This window comes from Grammomys surdaster, unplaced genomic scaffold (genome assembly GCF_004785775.1).
Source record: "Grammomys surdaster isolate TR1022 unplaced genomic scaffold, NIH_TR_1.0 334, whole genome shotgun sequence".
NCBI lineage: Eukaryota > Metazoa > Chordata > Mammalia > Rodentia > Muridae > Grammomys > Grammomys surdaster.
Window position 1 is genome coordinate 2,214,391 of NW_021604753.1, and position 23,113 is coordinate 2,237,503.

At 43.1% G+C, this 23,113-nt stretch overlaps 1 protein-coding gene across 2 annotated transcripts in view; it reads right to left on the reverse strand.

The window, feature by feature from the left end:
* Positions 1-23,113, reverse strand: part of Shisa9 (shisa family member 9) — a 299,449-nt gene that overhangs the window by 263,073 nt on the left and 13,263 nt on the right. The window lies entirely within an intron of this gene.

The window sequence follows — 23,113 nt, forward strand, 5'->3', positions numbered from 1 at the left end:
GGTGTTGTGTAATTAGAATCTCTTTCTGAATATCTACCCTTTAAATATCACATACACAAAGAGAGAGAGAGAGACAGAGAGACAGAAAGAGAGAGAGAGAGACAGAGAGAGACAGAGAGAGACAGAGAGAGAGAGACACAGAGAGAGAGACCGAGAGAGAGAGAGAGACAGAGAGAGACAGAGAGACAGAGACAGAGAGACAGAGAGAGATGCACACACAGACACACACACACACATGCGCGCACGCACACACACAGAGACAGAGAAAACGCACACACAGACACACACAGAGAGATGCACACACAGACACAGAGACAGACAGACAGACAGACAGACAGGCATGCACACACAGACACACCTCTGTTCCACAGAGATCCTGTTCCTTGTTCGAGGTTTGGGCAAACTTGACTCAAGCCCCTCCTCACTAACTAGCCAACCAGAGCACTTTTTCCCTGGTCACGTTCCTTTCCACAGGCTAGTCATAAACCTCTCTGTAGTTTTCAACACATTTGTAGAAAAATATCCTCTTTCCCTCTTGGATCTCTGGATCGGGAGCAATTACCACAATCCCTGGCTAAGTACTAGTGGGTTATCTGGCCATTTCAGAGGAAAGAAATGCTGTCTAGAAAGTAAAGTAAATCAAGGGGGGATTACGAAGTCTACAGATGAAGTGACAAGTTAAAGTTCTGGAAACACTGGAGGTCTAGCAGCATCTACAGGTCAGATGTGGCCCAGCAAATTCCTCTTTCTGTTTGCATTAGGTTTCTGTCCCCAGGACCTTCAAGTTTATGACATAGGATATATGTCCGAGACACATTAAATATACCAAGCAGGCTGTGGGAGACAAGGGTCTCAGTGTTATCAATTTCCCCTGTGGACTTTCAGGTAGATAATGCAGAGAGGGAAACTGAGTAATTACACTGCTCTCCTGAAGCATGGTGTGGGAAGATCACAGCATCTTGGGGAAGTAGAGCTCCTTCCCTGGCATGTAGGTTTTGGAGAAAGAAATACTGGGTGGAGGACTGAGAGCATAGGTCAGTTGGCAGAATGCTTGCCTAGAACTCAAGAAACTCTGAGTTCAAATCCCTGTATAAAACTAGGCATGGTGGCACAAGCCTATAGTCCCAGCACCTAGAAGGTGGAGGTAGGAGGATCATGGATTCAAGGGCATCCTTGGCTAATAGTAAGTCCAGGGATAGCCTGTGTCACATGAAGCTCTGTCTCAAAACAACAGAAATGCTGAGCACAGCAAGGTAAAATGGTGACCTCACTGATGATCATCCTTCAGGAAATTCAATAAAACTTGCAAGGCTGCTGCTGCCGCTGTGTTCAGCTGTGGATGCCGAGGGACTCACCTCCAACCTGCACTTGATTCTGCAGCATTAGACAAAGATGATGTGGTCTGAGCATGCCGGTTCCCAGAGGGTTTCTCTACAGCTGAACACTGCAGAACTGATCCCCCAAAGCAGCCACTACCATCAGCCCTTTTCCCCAGCTTCTGAATGGTCTTCTGTTGTCTACCACGAAGAGAACTCAAGACGCTGGGAACTTCCCTCTAACCCTGAGAAGTGTTACTCAGATACACCTGCAAGCACTGGAGGCCATCCTCCAAAGTGCCCAGCTTCTCACCTCCTGACTCTGTGACTAATTCAAGCTGTTGGGATCTCAAGTTCCCACCAGGCTGTCACTGTGTTGAGGATTTCAGATGGCTCCAGCCCAAGTAACAGATTGTTCCAAGCTACTTGTCCTTACAAACAAACAAATAAAAATTGCACCATGCCCTTACATTTGTCTTGGTGAGATGCTTCTTTGATAAAATCCATTCCTACAACCTGCCTCACTTAAGAACCCCAGACAAGGGCAGGTTGCAGACACAATGTTATACCAATGGCACTGAGGAAGATGGGGTTTGGTTTTATTTTTCCTTTTGGTGTGTTTGTCTTAGCTACCCTAGGAATCCTGCCAATGGTTTGACATGCATCATTTTCTCTTGTCTGCACAGTGATCTAAGACACTGGGTAGCACTACCATTTCCTATGAGAAGAGGGAAGGAATATATGACTTCCCCCAGGTCACTCCATTAGCAAAGGGTAAATCCCAGAGACTCCAATCCCCAAGCCTCTTGTCTTGGCCTCTTCCTCAAAACCTTGACATAAGTATCACAGAAGCATCGCAGGCAGAAGCCCCTGTCCAGGTTCAGTTTATCCAACCAAGCCTTCTTTGTCTTCTCAGTAGGGACATTCAGGAATCAAACCATTACAATGTGATATTGGCTTTGTGCTGGTGACAGAGTTCAGGGGAAGAATAATTGTCTAGCATGTACAAATCATTGGGTTCAATCCTCAGAAATATAAAATCTAATATGAAAAACTTGTCGAATTTTAAAAAGCCGAAATTACCTACTACTTTCTCTACAGTAAGAATTAGTTGGACAGTCAGGCCATGAAATTCAACATCTCTCAAATTATTGTCCATGACCATTTACATCAGAGTCAAATGAGAGTAGGGTAAGCCTGCTAAATATGTATCTATCACAGTGTGGGCTCCAGCCACAGCCTGGGCTCCAGACCTCTGCTGCTGTCTGAAGAGAGCAGGGCTCTACTGAGGCAACTTCTATTAAGAAGCACTCGCAGAGGCCCCTGGATCTGTGTTAGGTAGGTGCTAGGCATCACGTATCTGTCATTGCTGGAACCTTCCATTGAGCATCTGGATAATGACAGGGACATGCAGACAGATGGAAGAGGCAAGTTAATGAAGAAAACTCAAACTAGACACATTTAGGATTTCAGATCCCCAAACAATCACTTAGACCAGTGACAACTTCCTGAGCATGTAAATAGAAGGTATATTAACCATCACGGGTCAACCATAGGGTTCCATTCAAAGTGCTGTGGCCCTCCTACTGTATAGATTCCATCAATCAGATTGCAAATACTGGATAGGGGCATGAATTGTGTCTATACTGAAGTTGTACAGAATGCTTTTTTGTCATTATTCCCTAAGACTGTGAAACAGCTACTTAGCAATTGTGTCAATGAGTATTTTAATTATCCTACAGAGGATTTCAAATACCTATGAAGATATGCACAGGATGTATGCAGGCACTCTGTCGTTTACGGTATAAGAAACTTAAGCATATTCAGCTTTCAGATTCTAAGGCAATCAGCCCAGGGACAAGCACACAGTGTGAGCAGTGTGACCAGACATAGTGCACATCCTACTATAAACAAACCAGGAGGAAAGGGGATGGGCAAGGAAGGGTCTTCATAAGAAAGTGTCCCAGGCCCCTCTCTTTCTTTTTGCATTCTTCTTTCCCAAAACAGAAAGAGAATATGCTATCCTGATGACCATTCACCCAGTGTCTGCAAAGAGCATGGTACATGTGAGACACGCTGGGGAGCACTTAGAAGTGTTTAGAACCCTCAGAGTCCTCATCCCAGTTAGATGGGAAAACAAGCATTCCTATGGAAGTTAAAAGGCACTAAATACAAGGCAATTCAGCAAACAAAACCGAAAGGCAGAACAGGAACTAAGCAATGTAAGTGCAGAAAGGTCTGAGATGGATGGGACACTAGAATAATAGATATAAAACACTGGGTATAAAAATGGGCTGAGAACAAGCTGAGCTGGGCCATGTCTTCAGGCTCTGGATGAGGAAGGATACTGCAATGTGGAAAGGGGGCCACGCCAGAGCTGCATCCTGGGAGAGCATCTACAGCCCCACTGTGACCTCACTGGAGTCCTGGGTCTCTAAGGACCAATAAATATGTGGCAAAATACACAGACTGTAATAAAGAGAACTGTATCTTCCCCTTTCCTGTATGGGGCTGCACCTCCTAACCTGTGTGTCCCTCTGACATCCATCCTAAGAGTGCCAGTGGCTCATGAGGTCATACTTTCCATATTGAGCAGGACGTCAGCTCATCTTTGAGCCAACAGTGCCTACCTGTTGACATCCTCATGAGTCCTCCAGGATGTCCACGGTTAGATTTGGATTCTGCAATCCTCCCCTTTATATTCCTACATGGTACCAGTGTTCCAGCATTTCTCCATTCAGTCTTCAGCAAAAGTAAGAAATATATCCTTGCCCAAACCTACTGGCTGAAGAATCCCCATTATCTACTGCTGCAGACTAAAGGTCTGGGCCCTGCTTCCATACCCATATATTGAAGGCCTAGTACCTAACATGACTTCATTTAGGGACTGTAAGCAGAAGATGAAAGCTAAGTGAAAGAGAGAGACGTAAAAGAAGAGAAATAAAACCCCTTTCTCTCTCTTGCATCCAAGAAGCCTCACCAGGAACTCACCTGCCAATACCTTGGTTTTGACCTTCCAGACTCCAGAACCATGAGGCAAAAATATTCTGATGGTTAAGCCACCTAGTCTGTGGGACATTGTTACAGGAATCCACGAAGAGTGAGATGTCCTCTATAAAGTGAGGTTAAGCAGGGTGCGGAAGTACTCATAAGTGTTAACAAATGCATAGAATATCTCTGAGAGACTGGACAATCAACTTAGCTCTATGGATGCCTCTGGGGAAGAGAAGTGGGGACTATAGGATAGAGGACTTCCAACATTTGCTCTATATTCTTGACTTTTTTCCTGCATGTACACATGGGTGTATTCAAATAGAGTTCTACATTCATTTGTAAAGATGGACTACAAAGAAATGGACAGACCACTGACCAAAAGACCCTGCCTGAAGGCCAAGGAAAGCTATCCTGGGAAAGTCCAAGCTCAACAGATCTTCTAAAAGTCGATTCATAAAACTCGGCCAAATATGAACACACATCAGTGGTAAGCTGCAAAGACAGGGACTCTTCACAGAAGATTGCTAATTAGATGAGGGCACCTGGGAGCATTTCCTGTGATCTCAAAAGACAATGTCCGGGAACAGAGTAAATACATAAGCCTTTCTGATCCCTAGTGAGGTCAGAAGTCTGAAAATGGGCAAAACCATATGGTGCCTCCCATAGCTACCAAAAAAGGGCTTATATCTCAGGCAGAGAGCTGAGGCCAGAAGGGGCAGCTCCAGCCATGTGCCGCTCAGATTCCTCAGGATGGCTGTTTCTTTGGTTGAGCACCAGATGATATAACTAGCTTGCATTTAGGGGCCAAGTTATATGAAAAATGCATATCTTTAAATGCTAGAATCACACTCTGGAGCAGCTCGTGGGAAGTGAATGTGTCTGAGGCAGAAGCAGACGCATGTCTCCAGCCTCACTTCCAGCATATGCTCATTGTATAGAAGGGGGACGGGAATACTTGAATTATTTATGTTACAAGCTCATACTCCTGCCCTCCCCCCAGCACCTCCAACTCTCTTCTCCTCATCCCTGAACTGAGATCACAGAGTTGAATTCACACAACTGAAAGACACTTATAGCTCACTATACTCCCCAGTAAGGTAAGAGAATATGGCACCAGCCCAGCCTGGCTCCTCCAACCATGGAAAACTAGAAGATTATTGTAATCAGATCACAACTGCTCAAGCATCCCCGGTTTCCTAGCAACCCTCAAAAGGCTCTGGTGAAGGGTTGGAACAAAGATTTCATGGGTAAGGTAGTGGCAGCTGTGCTGAAGATTGCTGGGGCTCTTCTCTAGTTTATCATAAAGGTCTCTCCTAACCATCACCCCAACAACTCACAAGACACCTGCTAGAAAACGGTTATCAGGCTCTGGGCAAGAGCTCCCAATGTGTCACTTTTGAATTCTCTCAGAAGTCTTTGAAGCTTTTCACACACTGTTCTCTATAGATCCTCACATCCCATGAACGTTCCCTCTGACCAAGCAAGCATGTTCTCTCCACCTTCCTACAAACACACTTCTCTATGTGTTCACGTGACTTCTCACACCCCCTTACCATTACATTGCATGGTCGACAATACTTGGAAATACATAATACTTCCCTGATGATTACTTGGATACCTATCTTCATGATCATGCAAGTCAATTTTTAATGGAGACACACTATAGGTTTCATGATTGTACCTAAATAAAAGCACATGAAAAACACCCCCACTGGAAAAAAGAACTCCAAGGATTGAGGCACAGGGCAAGGGGCCATGCCGACAGCATTGTCAAGTTGGTGAAATTGGATGATACGGAAATGACTGGATGGATGCTGAAGTCTAATAATACCAGACAGCAGGATATCCAGAAGGAGAATGGGCTTTTCTGTCTTCCTCTTTGAAGTACCCAGCAACCCATACTCTACTTATGATCACTGCAGTGGTTTCTCTCTGTCGATTTCTCTGTCCATCCGTATACTACACAGCCTTGATGAAACTAGCAAATAAAATACCTATCTGCCTCCAGGCCATATGTGACTCTGTGGACCAGTCAGACTCTCCTCTAGACCCTTAAACTTAAATGGGTGCAAAGATAGAAAATGACTGGATTGATTCACAATATAGTTAGACCAACTACTGGTGCTAAGCATGGTCATGTAGAGAAGTAATTTTCCATCACCATGACCAGAAGTAGCTTAAGGGAAGACTTATCTTGACTTATAGTCTAAAGGGATACAGTCCATGGTGGCAGCAGAAGAAGGAGCTGCTCAAGCTGTGATCACAGTCAGAAAGCAATGAGTAAACAGGAAGTTTACTCACTTAAAGAGACGCCCCACCTCCTAACGGCTCTACAATCTTTCCCCCAACACCTCCAGCTCAGGACCAAGTGTTCAAACACACAAACCTATAGGAGCCATTTTATATTCAAATCACAACACAGTGCATGTCTGCAACCATGTACCATTGGCACTCCAGAGGCTGAAACAGGAGGATAGTGAGTTCAGAGTCGCTCTCTGCTAAGTAATGAGACCTTCTTGAAAACATGAAAGGGGAAGAGGGATGAGAGAAAGGAGTAGTGCCTGAGCGCCTGCCTCCCCAAGCTGGGACACTCAGATAGTTCTTAGTTCTGTGAACAACCCACAGTCTTCCAAACGGTGGGATTTTCCCCTTACATTTGGTAGAACTGATTTCTGTTGCTTGTCACTCAACACTGTGACATGGACTAGTAACTCTGAGCCTTAAAAGTAGGGGCTACTGGGCAACAGAGTGAAGGAAATTACTGATGACTTTGGCTTTGGCTTCCTTTGGCAGCTGTTTTAAAAAGTTTGGCTGAGAATACTGGGATGGAGATTAGGCTAATTCCTTGTCAATGAAGTCAGGCTGGACACAGGATGGATTGCTTTGGGACACAATAAGTTTATCACTATAAGAAATGATTAAGTAGGGCCAGGTAAGCATTAATCCACTAACATTTTTGAAAGTCCTCTCTGACTATTATTTCTCCCTAGATATCAATAATTGCTACACCAGTTGTTTAATAGATATATCAGCGTGGAAGACGGAAATAAACACACTTACAAATGGCTTTGCTATAGTTTTTAGTCTCTCATTTATTGGCCCAAAGAATTCTGATTTTGCAAAATTTTTCTTTTTTTTCTTTTTCTTTTCTTTTTTTTTTTTTTTTTTTTTTTGGTTTTTCGAGACAGGGTTTCTCTGTGTAGCCCTGGCTGTCCTGGAATTCACTCTGTAGACCAGGCTAGCCTCGAACTCTCGAACTCAGAAATCCACCTGCCTCTGCCTCCCAAGTGCTGGGATTAAAAGCATGCGCCACCACCGCCCGGCTTGCAAAATTTTTCAAAGGACTAATATCTATTGTCATAGCCACTGGGTGGTCAGATCAAGCACTGAGGCACACTAAAATCTCGGTAGACACCTAACTATGTAAAAGACTTACGGTGGCTCAAAGATTCAAAAATAGGGTCAGGGAAATGCTGGGGAAAGAAGCCAGCTGCACAAGGCTGATTTACCTGCAAAAACTGTGGTGGTCTGATTCTTGTAATCCTGGCAGCATGAGAAGGGTGGCAGAGACTAGAAGCCCAGAAGCCCATGCCCCAGGTTTTGTGTAGCAGAGCAGCAGAGTTGGGGGGTGGGGGTGGAGATCCTGCCTCAACAAAGAGGAAGGCAAAATTGATTCCTGAAAGTTGTCCTCTGACCTCCATACACATGCTATGGCATGCACATGCATGACTATGCATGCATACACACACATGCACACATACTTTTAAGAAAAAAAATGTTCCACCTACAGTCTATGGCTGGTACTTTTCTCTATTTTCCGTTTTGAACATTTCTTCACATTTATTGATATAACCTTTCCCCTCCCTCACCACACTTCAGACCTATGAATCTCTTTTATTTTCACAAGTATGTGAAACGTGCTCGTGCCTTAGGGGTTTTGTTTGTCACCTCTGACTATGAGTAAGTCTCCACCCAGCCTCAGATTGTGATTACAGCTCTACCCAGCCCTCATGTGGCTCCCATTCCTCCCCCTCCCCCGACTCTTTCCCTCCCTGTCTCCTCACAGTAACCTTGCTGCAATCTCACCACCTCACCGAAGTTAGTTCCCCCATATTTATCTTAAGAAGCATTTCTTAGCCTGGTGGTGGTGGCACACGCCTTTAATCCCAGCACTTGGGAGGCAGAGGCAGGCGGATTTCTGAGTTCGAGGCCAGCCTGGTCTACAGAGTGAGTTCCAGGACAGCCAGGGCTACACAGAGAAACCCTGTCTCGAAAACAAACAAAACAAAAAAAAGCATTTCTTATTTATTTTTATCTATTCTCTATTTAGACAGTTTTCTCTCTTGCTGAAATAAAGGTTCTAGAGATCAAGGACAGTTTTGTTTTTGATTTTTTTTTAAATTCATTAGCACAGTGCCTCTTAGATAACATAATAAAAAAATCTGAAGAAACTTGGAGTCCAGAAGTTATTCTCTATATAAAGAAGACTGAGGCAAGACAGCTCAATAGATAAAGGCATTTGCCACACAAGGCTAATGACCTGTGTTCAATTCCCAGAACCATGTGTCCTAGTTAGCTTTGTTCTCTTGACACAGGCTAGAGTTGTCTGAGAGGAAAGCCTCAAGTAAAAAATTGCTTAAGTCAAACTGGCATCTGAGCATGTCTGTAGGGGGACTGTCTTGATTATTAACTGCTGCAAGAGGGCCCAGTCTACTGTAGGCAGCACCATTGCCTAGGTAGGAGGAATGCCCAGCCCACTGTGGGCAGCACCATTGCCTAGATAGGAGGAATGCCCAGCCCACTGTGGGCAGCACCATTGCCTAGGTAGGAGGAATGCCCAGCCCACTGTGGGCAGCACCATTGCCTAGGTAGGAGGAATGCCAAGCCCACTGTGGGCAGCACCATTGCCTAGGTAGGAGGTCCTGGGCTATATAAGAAGCTTAGCCAAGCATGATCTTGTGAGTAAGCCAGCAAGTAACATTCTTCTGTGGTTTCTGCCTCAGTTCCTGCTTAAATTTCTTCCCTTATTTCCCTCTAATGGACTATGGCTTTGAACTGTGAACAAAATAAATCCTTTCTTCTCCTAAATTGTATTGGTTATGGTGCTTGTCACATCAACAAAGTGAAACTAAAACATCATATGAAGAGTGGAAGAAGAACTGACTTCACTCACAAAGCCATCGCCATCCTATACCTGCCATGTGCGTGTAGCATGTGCACACCTCCCACATACAGCACACACACTGCAATAATCTTACAATAAGAACACTAAACAATATCAAACCCCATTTTCTACAGCAGCATTGCAAAAATACAAATAGATCACATTTTTCTTTGTTACACCCACTATGATTTGAGAATAAATCTAAGATATGCTGTTAAAATGCAGTTCTGGATTAGCATTCCAATAGGAAACTGAAAGAACTTTAATTGACATTGGTGATGATGGATGGTTTAAGATGCTCGGACCTGACGAAAGGACAGGGCTCTGAGGATCTCAAAGTATCAGAAGTTGTCGCATTCTTTCAACTATTCCGGTGGATGTTCACTCGTTCATTAAGCTACGATATGTTATTGCCTACTATATATGCAAACACCATATGCTACCCACTTTGCACTTGAGGCCTTCCCCATCTATCAATTTGGTTTATATTTCCCTGAGCTATATCATATGTATCTCACTTGATTTACAAAATCACTTGGCCTTTGAGGATCTTTTATCATATTCACAGCAGAGATAAGAGTACAGATATATGGTTCATAAGTACTACTCTATCTTGTTCTCACTGCAGGCGTGACTAAGCAATCACAGCACTGCCACCCTCTCAGTTCTCCATGCAGGCATGACTAAGCAATCACAGCACTGCCACCCTCTCAGTTCTCCATGCAGGCATGACTAAGCAATCACAGCACTGCCACCCTCTCAGTTCTCCATGCAGGCATGACTAAGCAACCACAGCACCTCCACCCTCTCAGTTTTAATACATTTTTAAAACCCATTTTCAGTATTTCATTGTAGGAGCTGTGACCAGTTATCAGGGACAGCACTAACAACAGAATTCCATTTTACCCAGGATGTAAGAAAGATTCCAGGCTTAGGGGTTAGACCAAAGCATATCTGAATCTTGCCCTCTCTGGGCATTAAATATAGAGTCTATGTCTGCTTGTATATAAAACATAAATGTCCTTGAGACATTGTCTTTAGAATATGGATAAACCCACCTATTTTGCACAGTGTTGAAGAGAGTAAAGGAGATAACACATTGAAATGCCTGCTGTATCACCGCTATTTAATATGCATTAGCAATGTTAGTCGCTTTCCACCTCAGTACACCTTATTCCAGGGCTCACATAGAGCTGCCACTTGACAAAATGAGCTGAGGACACATGGAGGTCAAAAGTCAAAACCCAGAGAAAGCCCCTACTTGAGGGAGAGACGTCTTCTTCAGTGGTGTAGACACTAGAGAGTTGCCCATGATCCTGTAAACAACCTCTCATCCATGTTCTTATAAGTGACCCTGATTAAGCTAATAAGTTCACCAAAATAATCAATCAAACAAACAAACAAAACCATGAAAATTAAAGGACACTAGTGGGGGGGGGGGAGCCAGCAGGAATGCGAGAGGGAGGAGAGTAAGGGGTGAGTATGTATGATCAAAGTAGGACAGATACACATGACAATGCCATCACACGACAAGTACATATGGTTGGTTTATGTCAATTAAAACTCTCCCTCTATCTACAGCAGTGGTTTTCAACCTGCGGGTCATGACAGATATCCTGTATATCAATATTTACATTACAATTCATAACAGTAGCAACATTACAGTTACAGAATAGCAACAAAAATAATTTTATGGTTGGGGGACAGCACAACAGGAGGAACTGTATTAAAGTGTCCCAGCATGAGGAAGTTTGAGAACCACTAATCCTCAGCAACACAGGTCATGTTCTACGGATTCCATTTTAACCACTGCTAAGCCTGGGCAAAGACCAAGTAAGGGGTTCAGACTTCTCGTGTGTTTCTGCCGTGGGCTTTTTATTTCCTTCATAGCTACATCTTCACCCTCTGAGGTTTAAACTATAGCAATTTTTTTTTGAGGCAGAATTTCTCCATGTAGCCCTTTGTAGTGGTTTCAATATGTTTGGCTCCATGGGAAGCGGCTCTATTAGAAGGTGTGGCCTTCTTGGAGTAGGAGTGGCCTTGTTGGAGGAAGTGAGTCAATGAGGGGGTGGGCTTTGAGGTCCTCTGCTCAAGTTCCACCCAGTGGGGAAGAGAGAGCCTCCTCCTGGCTGCTGCCTGAAGACAATCTCTTCCTGGCTGCCTTGGGATAAAGATGTAGAACTCTAGGCTCCTCCAGCACCAAGGCTGCCTGCATGATTCCATGGTTCCCGCCATGATATAATGGACTAAACCTCTGAAACTGTAAGCCAGCTGCAATTAAATGTTTTGTTTTATAAGAATTGCCTTGGTTGTGATGTCTCTTCACAGCAAAAGAAACCTTAGGTCTAACTAAGAAACCCTGCTGTCTTGGAGCTCACTCTGTAGACCAGCTGGCCTTAAACTCAGAGATCCACCAGCCACTGCCTCCCAAGTGCTGGAATTAAAGGTGTGTGACACTACACCTGGCAAACTATAATAATAAGTGTGAAACAACATAGCCATGGTGTAAGATTTCTTTGGTAACACACAAATCAATATTGTGAGACTAGATAGGAGATGACAAAGGCTTCTTGGCCTCTACAGAGCCGAGACTTTTTACTATTCCTATCAACACAACATGGTCATTTCATGAATATTAAACACACCCGGCCCCCTCTGTAGTTTGCTCTGACACTAACAGGATCGAGGGCTGGCACTGTGAGGCAGGGAAACTGAAGTAAATGAAATTGAGGGAAATACTATTGGAAAAAATCAATTGTGATTGAATTGGTAGATTGAACTTGGGAATGCTACCTTTGTGTGACATTTCCTAATTGCCAGCAATGTCAGAATACAGTCTCATGAGTTTTTCAAGGTTCACAACAACTTTTATTGGCACATGACTTAACGTTTGCTAAACTGAGATACAATGCTAAGATTTAATCTGCAAGAAGTCAAACTTCAGTAGATTTACAAAGAAAAACAGTAGAAGTGGTGTACTTGATAAAATGTGCCTAGTATTTCATCTGACTACGTTCATTCGCCCAACATTTTTTTTATAAAGCACCTACTATGCCTCAGGCACTGAGGATAGAGTAGGGAATGAATCAGACAAAGCGCTCTGGTGTCTGACATCTTGGTAGGAAAGACAGAAAAGGAACAGGGAAGAGAGATGAGTTTAGATGTTGGCATAAGCTGTGAGAGGTACATGGGGAATCCCCAGAGCAGGTCTCTGCAAGGCAGCTCTCCACAGAGGTTTTGTACACAGCCTGTATTTTAAGGGACAACAGGTTTTTGTTACTTTTCAAGTTGCTGTGACAATGCACTTGGCTGGAAGCAACTTAAGGAGATGTCTTTAGGGTAGAAGGTTTAAAGGCTGCTGCTGTCTGTTAAGAAGGAAAAACCAATGTGGGCAGCAGTGGTCATCTGACCCACATCCTGATGGAAGACACAGCATGGAACAGACAGGAAGTGGAGATGCACCGAAAACCTCCTTTAGCTAGGCTACCCCTCTGAAAGGTTCCACCACCTTCCAAAAGGTAGCCACCAGGGAATGGCCAAGCCAACATACATTTGTGATCATTCCTTGTATCATAAATACTCAAAGCTTGTTTTTAAAAGGTAGTATTAACAGACCAGACAAATTTTATGGCCATATAACTTTAAGAAGATCCATACATTTCCCTGTACCTTTCTCAATAAGTGTGTATATGTGTGCATTTATTTACTATAGATAGATAGATAGATAGATAGATAGATAGATAGATAGATACATACATACATACATACATACATATATACATAAGCAGATCATATGCAGAAACACAATTGTAATTGTAGCCCCAAGTCATAATGGCTAGAATTTAGTAAATACTCATTTGATGAGCAAACAGGCAAATTGCAAACCTACATTCTCATTTTCAATTCATTGGAGGAGATGTATGGATGGATAATAGACAGATGATAAAGAAAGGAGAAAGATGGTAAACCCTGGAAAGAAGTTTTTCACGATCTAATTTTATTTGGTTTAGGCTTTAGGGCTTGTTTTGTTTCCTTTTTGTTTGATGGGGGTGCTGCATGTTGAGACAAAGTCTTGTTTTGTAGCCCAAGCTGGCATTGAACCTACAGTCCTCATACAGAGTGCTAGGACTGAAGGCACCTGCCATCAAGCCCAGATGAGACTTGGCTTTTGTTGTGAGAGTTAGCTCTTACCTAAATGTCTGGTATTTAAATGCTTGTGATAAAGATAACATTTAGTAATTGCTTCTTAATTTCCTTTATTGGAAAAATTGTAAGCCTCACACATCGCATGGGCCCTGGATCTCCTCCTCTGTAAATCCCCTGGCTTCTCTGAAGTCAGAAACAGCAAAGGCAAGATAATGCTAAATAAACTTGGCCCCAGCTCCAAAGTTCCCCAAGGTAGATTTTTCTGGCTGGTTGGCTTGAATTGGGTAACTACAGACCAGAGGTTCAGCACTGTGGATAGATCTGAGGCTGGTCTGGGTAGGTTTCTGCAGGTCCAGAGAGCTGGATTTAAGTGTATAAAATCCAGGCATTGACATCAGCAGTTGCAAGCAATGTAAGCTCCACTCCAGGCTGAATACCTGAATTAATGACTTCGAATCTCCATTTAATGAAATATTCAGATTGTGATTACACTCAGTTTCATTAACTGTAATTCTCAGGCTAATGTAATGAGATTTTCTTCCAACTTGTAATTAACTTTATTGAGAATGCTTTCTGGGATTTTTTAAAGAAGGTTTCCTCAAACCTTACTGTAAATGATTTTAATGTATGTATCATGATATTAAGTATATTACTTATTTTTTGTTGGTTGTTAATTTCCAAAGAAGCGAAAGATCTATATTAATCTCTTCTAGGGAGAGACAGCAGGCTTGCTGAGTGAAGGAAGCCCTCTAACCAGGAAATAATCTTGGTAACTGATTCTGAAATCCAGGCTTCCTCTGTCAGACATGGCATTCTTATTATTTTTCTACCAAAACCATTATGATCCTAATCAAACAAAAGCTCCTTTCTTTATTCTATTTGCAATACAAAAATAAAAATGGTTTTCTGTGAGACAAAGTCTTCTCAATCAAAGGTGAACACTGCCAAAGTGTTCTACGTCTCCCTCCTCTATTTTCTTGGAAAGTCACTGGGGAGTATGTTTCTTGCAGAACAAATATTATCAGTTCCTCAGGAAAAGTTGTCATTGGTCTTCTCTAGCCCCATGTTCGGGAAGACCTCCTGCTTGTTTGCAGGGTACCCTTCCCAGCCCCCCTCATTGCTTTCCTCATCTCCTGCTCCTCACTGGACTGTAAGAACCAAGAGGATATACCCCGGAAAGGCTCTTCACCCATGTGTCTCCCACTGTTGCCTAGAGGGAAGTTTTAAAATGCCAGCTGAAAATTGATTCAAAAGAAATATTAATTACAGTCAAGTAAACAACTGTCAGAAATGTCTGGTACTCTAGAACAAGATTGGTGACTTTATTTAAGTGGCTTTATGTTCAAAGATGAGGCTAATCGAATGCTGCAATTCTTAGAATCAATCAATAAGATAAAGAACAGAAACACAGCCCTGATATACTATGCAGCCAGGGCTCCTGGGTAAAGCACAAGGAAGGATGTGGCCAGAGTGTAAGATTTGCAACTCAGTGTATGGCTTTAGTGGCCAAGCCCGAGCTCCTTCCTGGTCTCTGTGGCCATGGGCAGGTCACTCAAAGCCTCCAAGCCCGTTTCTTCATTGATCTGTCATTGCTGCAAACATTTTCATTATTTCATGGTGCTGTTGGAGGGAGGAAAAATGAACGCACACTGCAGGCGATGAACAAATGGATCTGTTTCACTTGTGACTCCTTCTAGCCCACCAAACACACAGCAAGTGTACCCCTCCCTCATCCAAACATGAAGAGAGAAATATTCTCCCAAAGGAATCACATCCCTGGCGTTCAAGGAGCATGCTTTGGCATCTTCAAAATTCAACCACACACAGTGTTGAGCCTTGTGGCTTTCTTAACAGATAGTCCATCCTACAGTCACTTGGGAAAGCATCGCAGGCTGAGTCCACAATTTGTGTGGCCAGGTGAGAAGAAAGTTTTGGAAAGAACTTACAGAAAGTGATTTATTTTTTCCTTTAGGGCTCAGTTTTAATGTTACCATCACTGTGATAAAATACCGTGACCAAAGCAACTTGGAGAGGAAAGGGTTTATTCAGCTTATGCTTCCATATTACAGTTCATCACCAAAGTTAGTCAAGACAGAAACTCAACCAGGGCAGGAACCTGGAGGCAGGAACTGAAACAGAGGCCATGGAGGGTGCTGCTTACTGGCTTGCTCAGCCTGCTTTCTTATAGAACCCATGACTACCAGCTAAGGGATGGTACAACCTACAGTGGGCTGGTCCTTCCCCCATCAGTTACTAATTTAAACATGCCCTACAGACTGGCCCAAAGCCTGATCTTATGAAGGCATTTTATGAGGCGTCTCCCTTTGATGACTCTAGCATGTCAAGCTGACATTAAACTAGTCAATACAGGCTCTGGTTTTTTGTTGACAGCACATGCAGTGTACATGCACAGTCCCCCCCCCACACACACACATATACATTGTGCTGTCAACCAACACAGAGAATGAAAGCATTGAGAACAACTGTATGTGCAGTGAATGCATTTCCATCCACACTGTTTCTCGCTAGTGAACAGACAACAGCGCCCACAGTCTGTCATCCCACAAGCAACAGTGCCAACAAGTCTTGTTTCTATAACACAGGCATGCATGGTTCTACACTCCTTATGTGTGCTCATTCAATATACTCCTTTTGTAGTGTAGAAAAGAAGCTCAGAGAATTCAATTCACCTTTCCAAGCTTGCACAGCTGCTAAGTGATAGAACAAAGTTCATGTCCCAGCTGTCCACCTCTGGAGTCCAGACCCTCTGCCAGCTCCCTGCAGTCCCTCACACTCATCTAGACATGGTTGATAAGAAGTCTCCCTGTGTCGGAGACTCCTCAGTGGCACTGTTGACCAAGGCCATACATTTCACAAGCCCAAGCCACTTGGAGTTACTTCAGGCCACTGCACTAAGCCTCTGAGTGTTTTCACTAATCCAGCACAGAGCCCTTCCATTAGCTATTTAATACTGAATGGCGTCCAAAGGCCACTAGAGTTGGATGGGACACTCAGTGTGCCTTTCCGTGGCAGGAAAGTTTTTTAGACTTCAGGAACAAGTTGGTACATGTGACATCATAAGAGTTAAAGCCTCAGCTGAGGTGGAATAAGCTAAGCTCCATCAGAGCTGGCTATCTATGAATCCCCTTACTGTACATCCCACTAGGGTGGTTATTGAGCTTGTGCTAGATAGCCGTTCGGGTACTCGTCCAGCAAGTCTCTATGAACATAGTACACTGTCTGAGCATTAGGGATATATGGACAAACTGAAGAAGAGCATCCCTGCAGACCCTCCACCTCCCATGCTCTCACACCTACCCATCACTTACAAGCTCTGACCCACCATAATACTTAAAAAGGACCCAAGAATACCATCTACCTTGTCCAACTGATTGATCTAGAATCAGACAGTTGGTCTGGAGGAAACTCAGACACCAGAGACCAACATTTGTGTATATGGTTCCATCTCCCAACACCTATCAAGAATGAGTTTTTACCTATCTGTCTATCATTTCCCTGAGCTGCTGCTGCTTTCTCTCATTGGGTTATCACACTGTACGCCGCCCCTCAGTCTCATGTTTGAACATTCTATTTGGGGAGGTTGTGGAACCTTAGGAAGTATGGCCCGGCTGGAGGAAAGCTTTGAAGGCTGCACCTGCCCCTGATTCCTGCCTCACTCTCTGATTCCTGGCCCATGATATGAACAGCACCTGCTGTATATACCTCCATGGTTGTGTGCATCTGCCACCCACAAGCTGAGTCTCTCCACACGCTTTTCCAACAGCAATGGGCTGAAACTCTCTGAAGCCATGAGGAAATTTTGTTTCCTTCTTTGAAGTCACTTCTGTCAGGTATGATCACACATATGCAGAAGTCACTAATGCAACCCCACTCCTGACATATGAATCACATGAGGAGGCAGTCCACAGCATGTACATAATGAACCTGACTTACAGAGTGTGGCCTCCTCAAGTGTGAATCCTGCGTCTTCTGCATATTCACTGTGATGTCACAGACAGATGCTTTACCATTAACTCCTAATTTTTACACTTCCAAAGGCACACAAACACAGTGAGAAATGGATAAACTCCGTGTACCTGGCCACCTAGACACAATGCCTTTCAGTGATTTTTCAATTTGGTTTCATCTCCCACAATCTTCCATTTTTCTGGAGTATTTTAAGGCAAATCTCATTCAGGCAAGATGTTAGATGAATTACTTAACTTCCATCCATCTCGGTTTTTCTCAGCTATAAACTGAGAATACTGACACCTACCATATAGGTCTCTTCCTTAACTACACAGACATTCAGGTTCCCAGTGTCAGGAAGATGGCTGTGACCACACACAGGACTTTCCTCCATGGCTTTGTGCTTTTGTGCTTTGCTGAAAGACGGATGGATAAAACAATGTGGTGTAAAGAAATTCCTGGTGACATGGGAACAGCAAATGACGTGAGGCCAGAGATGAGCAAGGAGGTCTGGCTAAGGACACAGAATCAGGTGTGCCAAGGGAGAAGCCCTGGGACCAGTGTGCTGGGTACAAAGCAGGGGCAAGGAGCCAGAGGCAAAAATGGCCTTGGCTACCTAAGGGCTGTTTTCAGTACTGAGCTAACATGTTCACAGCACTTAATGCAGTACTTGGTATCCAGCAAGTGCTCAATACATGTCAGGGTTCTAAAGGAAGACTCACTACAAAGATGCCAAACTGGATGTATAGCTTAAAACAGCTGTTTCCTATGGCACCAAAGGAGCTTTCGGTTCCTTTAGCATATCCTTCAAAATGGCCATTCCCAGAGGGACACCCACATGTTCTGCAAACACCTGCAACACAAGAGAGATCAAACAGTGTTAATCACAGCCCCACAGGGCCTCACTGGCTCAGTCTCAACAGGACTCAGTGGTGCAGACCAATAATGCTGGCTACTATGTAGGTAGCTCAGACAGTTCTCAGGCTTGGGATCCTGCTGGCTTACACTCCAGCTCTCAATTCCTTAAATATATCCTTCAAAATGTCCATTTCCAAAGAGACACCCACGTGTCTCAAAATGAAAGATAATGAAACCTAAGGATGTATCTGCACGATAGAATTCGAGCTTACCATGCGTGAGGACATGGGCTCAACCCCCAGCTCTAGGGGAGACAATCTCAGTACTACTAATCTATAATTATGCAAATGTTGCATTATTAAAGTTTTTAAGGCCCAGTTTCCTGTCCTAATAATGACAAATACTATAGGTTTTGAGAGGACTCAGTGTGTTTGGAGACTTTCAACTACCATCTGTCCAAGTCACTCATAACATTACACTATGTTAAATACACTTCACTCTTAAACACTGATATCTATATTGATTTTTCTGCCTTTCCTGGATAGAAAATCCCTTTGTCACCTACATATTACAAAGTATCTGAGAACATCTATGCCAAATTTTCTAAAAGTCCAGGTAGGGCATCCCATCCCAACCTTGGTGAATACAGACAAACAAATGGCCTGACCATGCGCTGCACTGAGTTTTGTGTCTGCTTCTTAGTTTTATGGGAGACATGTTTAGGGATCGATTTGGGAAGCAAGCTTGATGGGGCCAGAACACAAGGGCCTTTTCTTTGTTATATATTCCATGTCTTAAATATTAAGTCAATATTTGTCCTCAGTATTGAGTGAAATCTCACTTGCTTCAATTATGATGTTAACAACAACACCAACAAGAAGTAGTGGTGGTAGTAGTCGTAGTCGTAGTCGTAGTCATAGTCGTAGTCGTAGTCGTAGTAGGGCTGGGAAGATGGACCCAGTGGGTAAAGTGCTCTCTGCACAGGCACAGATGTTCAAGTTCAGATCCTCAGCACATATATAAAAACTAGGCATGTTAGTATTGTAACACCAGAGCTGGTGGGTAGAAAGAGAGCATTGTAGGAGATCACTGGCCAACCAACTTAGCCAGAATGGAAAGGGCCAGGCTCAGTGAGAGACCGTCTCAAAAAATAAGAAAGAAAAAAAGAAAGAAAAAAGGATGGAAAGAGAGAGGGAAGGAGAGAGGGAATAAAGGAATAAAAGAACAAAGGAAGAAGCAAGCAACCTAATATTGACTTCTGATCTTTATATACAGATACATGGGTGAGCATGCCCAATATGCTCATGTAGCTCATGTAACAGACGATAAAAAATTGGATGGATGGATGGATGGATGGATGGATGGATGGATGGATACATACATACATGATAGATAGGTAGATATGTAGGTAGACAGATGAATAGATGGATTGATGAATACACATATCCAGATATGCTAGATCAATAGATAGATAGAAGATAGATAGATAGATAGATAGATAGATAGATAGATAGATACATACATACATAGATACATAGATACATAGATACATAGATACATAGATAGATACATAGATAGACAGACAACAGAGTAAGTACATGGACCAAATGCCAAAGCTGTGCTGCACATGTGCATACAACATAAGACTCCACTGCTGCACAGCTCTATACCCAAGCACATTCCAGGAAGCAGCCGCCTTCACCCCAGCACTGACTGGATAGCTGCTTTCATATGGACATTCAAGCACTGCAAAGCACCCCATACCTGAGTTCATGCTGCTCTCTGTCTGCATCCCATTGTGCTACAATATCATACAACTAAAATCCAGCCACTAAAGAATGCTGCACTAAAGATAAGGTGCCAACCAGGGTGGATCATGAGACTCAAAGGGAACATTTGCAAAGAAAGGGTAAAATTCCAGCAGTGTCTACAGAGTAGGTATGAGGAATTTGCCTGTGCAGATCCATCTGAGGAAACTAATCTCAGTGGCGTAAGATGCTAACAGAAGAAAGTGGGTGAGGAATGTGCAGAACCCAATGCACAAATCTTTTCAAGTCCTCAGTAAATAAAGGGGTACAAAACATTTTTATTTCAAAACTATCACTATCAACACAGCAAGGATGGGACACACCCAGCTAGGTTCCACCTGCGACCCCTCACCCACAGCTCCCATCCTGAAAAAGACTGAAAGTCTAAAGGGGTGTCCCCGGGAATACAGGAGGTTGCAGTGGGGGAGGCAGAGTGCTCTCTGAGGACATGTAACACAACATGCCCTCACTCAGAAGCTTTAGAGTCTGCAGAAACGCAACATTCCATCAGAATCTACATCCTATCCACCAATAACTTTGAAACCTTGCTGATTATCTACACAGCAAGTCAGCTCCTGAAACATTTGACCCAAGCATAAAGGGTAAACTAGTATGGGTGTTTTAAAGATGCTGAGAGCTCCTCACAGTGGCAAAGGACTGTAATCCCAGCACACAGGAGGCTGAGGCAGGAGGATTGCAAGTTCAAGGTGAGCCTGAGACACAAAATAAGATTCTGTTTCACAGAATGGTGGGAAGGAAGGCAGGAGGAAGAGGAGGAAGAGAATTAAAGAGTAGTTTTCTCCAAAAGCATTGTTGAAGGGCCGTTGAGCAGAGATGAAAAGAACAACTTGAATATTAAATGAAGAATAAGCTAAAAATAGGATGATCCATCTTCTTGATGTATCACAAATACATGTATCTGTCTTTTCATTTTTTCAATTGCAGTCACTGTAGCTCCCACAATGCCCTGGGAGTGGTTTTATATTCAGGTAGGTTTGTTCTAATTCTATGAAGGGCTGGTCTAATTTTTCACTAATCAGAACAGATCCCTCACCTGTGTCTTCTCCATGACCACTCAGCTTGTTAAGCCCCTAGTAAGTAATGAATATCAATCATGTAGTACTAGCCTCTCAGTGAACTACCAAGATCATTCCATTTTCTGAACATATACATTTTAGGTGACTATGATATATAAAACGTTTCTATGAATCAATAAGAAGATAAATCATTCATTACAAAGAAGCTCATTCTTACTGTTAACCACTCATTCACATATTGATTTTGCATACAATTTATCTTTCTATTGTAAATTCAACTTACAAGACTACATGCTCCCTATTGTTCTTAGTCATGTGTTCTCAAGAAAGCTTGAGGGGAAAGGACTGGGTCAACCTGGCAGGACTACATGACAGCAGTGTCCATGGAGACTCTTGTAAGAACTCAATGCTGGAGATAGCATTCATGGATTTCTCCCTGGGGCTCACCAGGAACATCCTCCTACAGTAGCCATGCCAACACCCTCTACAGCCAGAAACTCCATACTTTGGTGGCCCCCATTTGTTTGAGGGTCCGCATTCATCAAACTTGGGAACATGAGCAAATACAACCAGGTGCAACCGTGGTTGGAGTGTATTATATCTTCAGGCTCTCTGGGATTTGGAAATAAAAGTTTCAAAAGAAAAAGCTCGTGTGTTTTGCACCACAGTGTGTTGATTTCTAATACCATATTATGATCTAGTTCACAGATAAATAATATGTGATTGTTTAATGAAATGAAACATGAAATATCCCATTGGGTAGCTTATTTTCCTACCTGTGTCATTGTCAATCACTGCAAGAATTTCCAAAACCATGAAAAATTATCACCATGTGGAATCAGAGAATCCATGTCATCTATGTCAAATCCCCATACCCTATGCAGACCTTTTTCTTACCCATTGATTATAAAATTTGCAACCCAACAGTCTGCAACTATGCCTCAGCAAAATGAACAATCCTTGCAGCTTGCGGGGGCATTCCAGCAAAGGATGCCCATCCTGGGGAAGTGCATGACACCGGTGCTTCTGCTGTCTTTGGGAACCTCCGACTGTGGTTTGATGTGCCCTTCAACTGCCTGCCTCTGCTGCTTTCAAGCATAATTCTTCACATTGCTTTGACCTGAAAACATGATTGCTAGGAATGACCAGTGTAGCAATGTGCCCTTATCAAATTCAAACAACCTCATTGTTCCTCAGCTTCTAACAGGAGCATCAGCTCCACTGTGTGTTGTCTACACAGACTCTGGAAGTAAGGAAACCTGAGAAAATAAACCAGGATTCCCCAGGATTCTCTTTCCCAGGAAAAACTACTACTGAAACACAATAGTGAAAGAAGCTCCCCCTTTCCATGGCAGAGGAGAGAAGCAAATTTACTACTATAGAAGCATGCGTATTCATCCCCACTACACACACACACACACACACACACACACAGTGGGGGTTGTTATAGGTCTTTTTTGTGAAGCTCATTTTATGTTCTAAAAGATAAAATTCTATGTTCACTGAAAGCAGCATGAAACCTAAAAATAACAACTGGTCAACCTCAGAAGGCAAATAAAACAATTGGTTAACCCATAACCCAGTCAAGATGAACCAATAGCAATCACAACCCAATCAACATGAACCAATGAGATAGATTATTAACTAACATATCAGTAATGAACCAAACCAATGAAATAACGCATTGGTTAATAAGTCCCCAGCATGAGAACCAAGTTTATAGATCAACAATGATGAACCAATCAAGTCATCTAGTAATTAACAAAACAACCAACCAAGTGGCTCACTAGTTAACAGACAACAGAACCATGTCAACTCTTA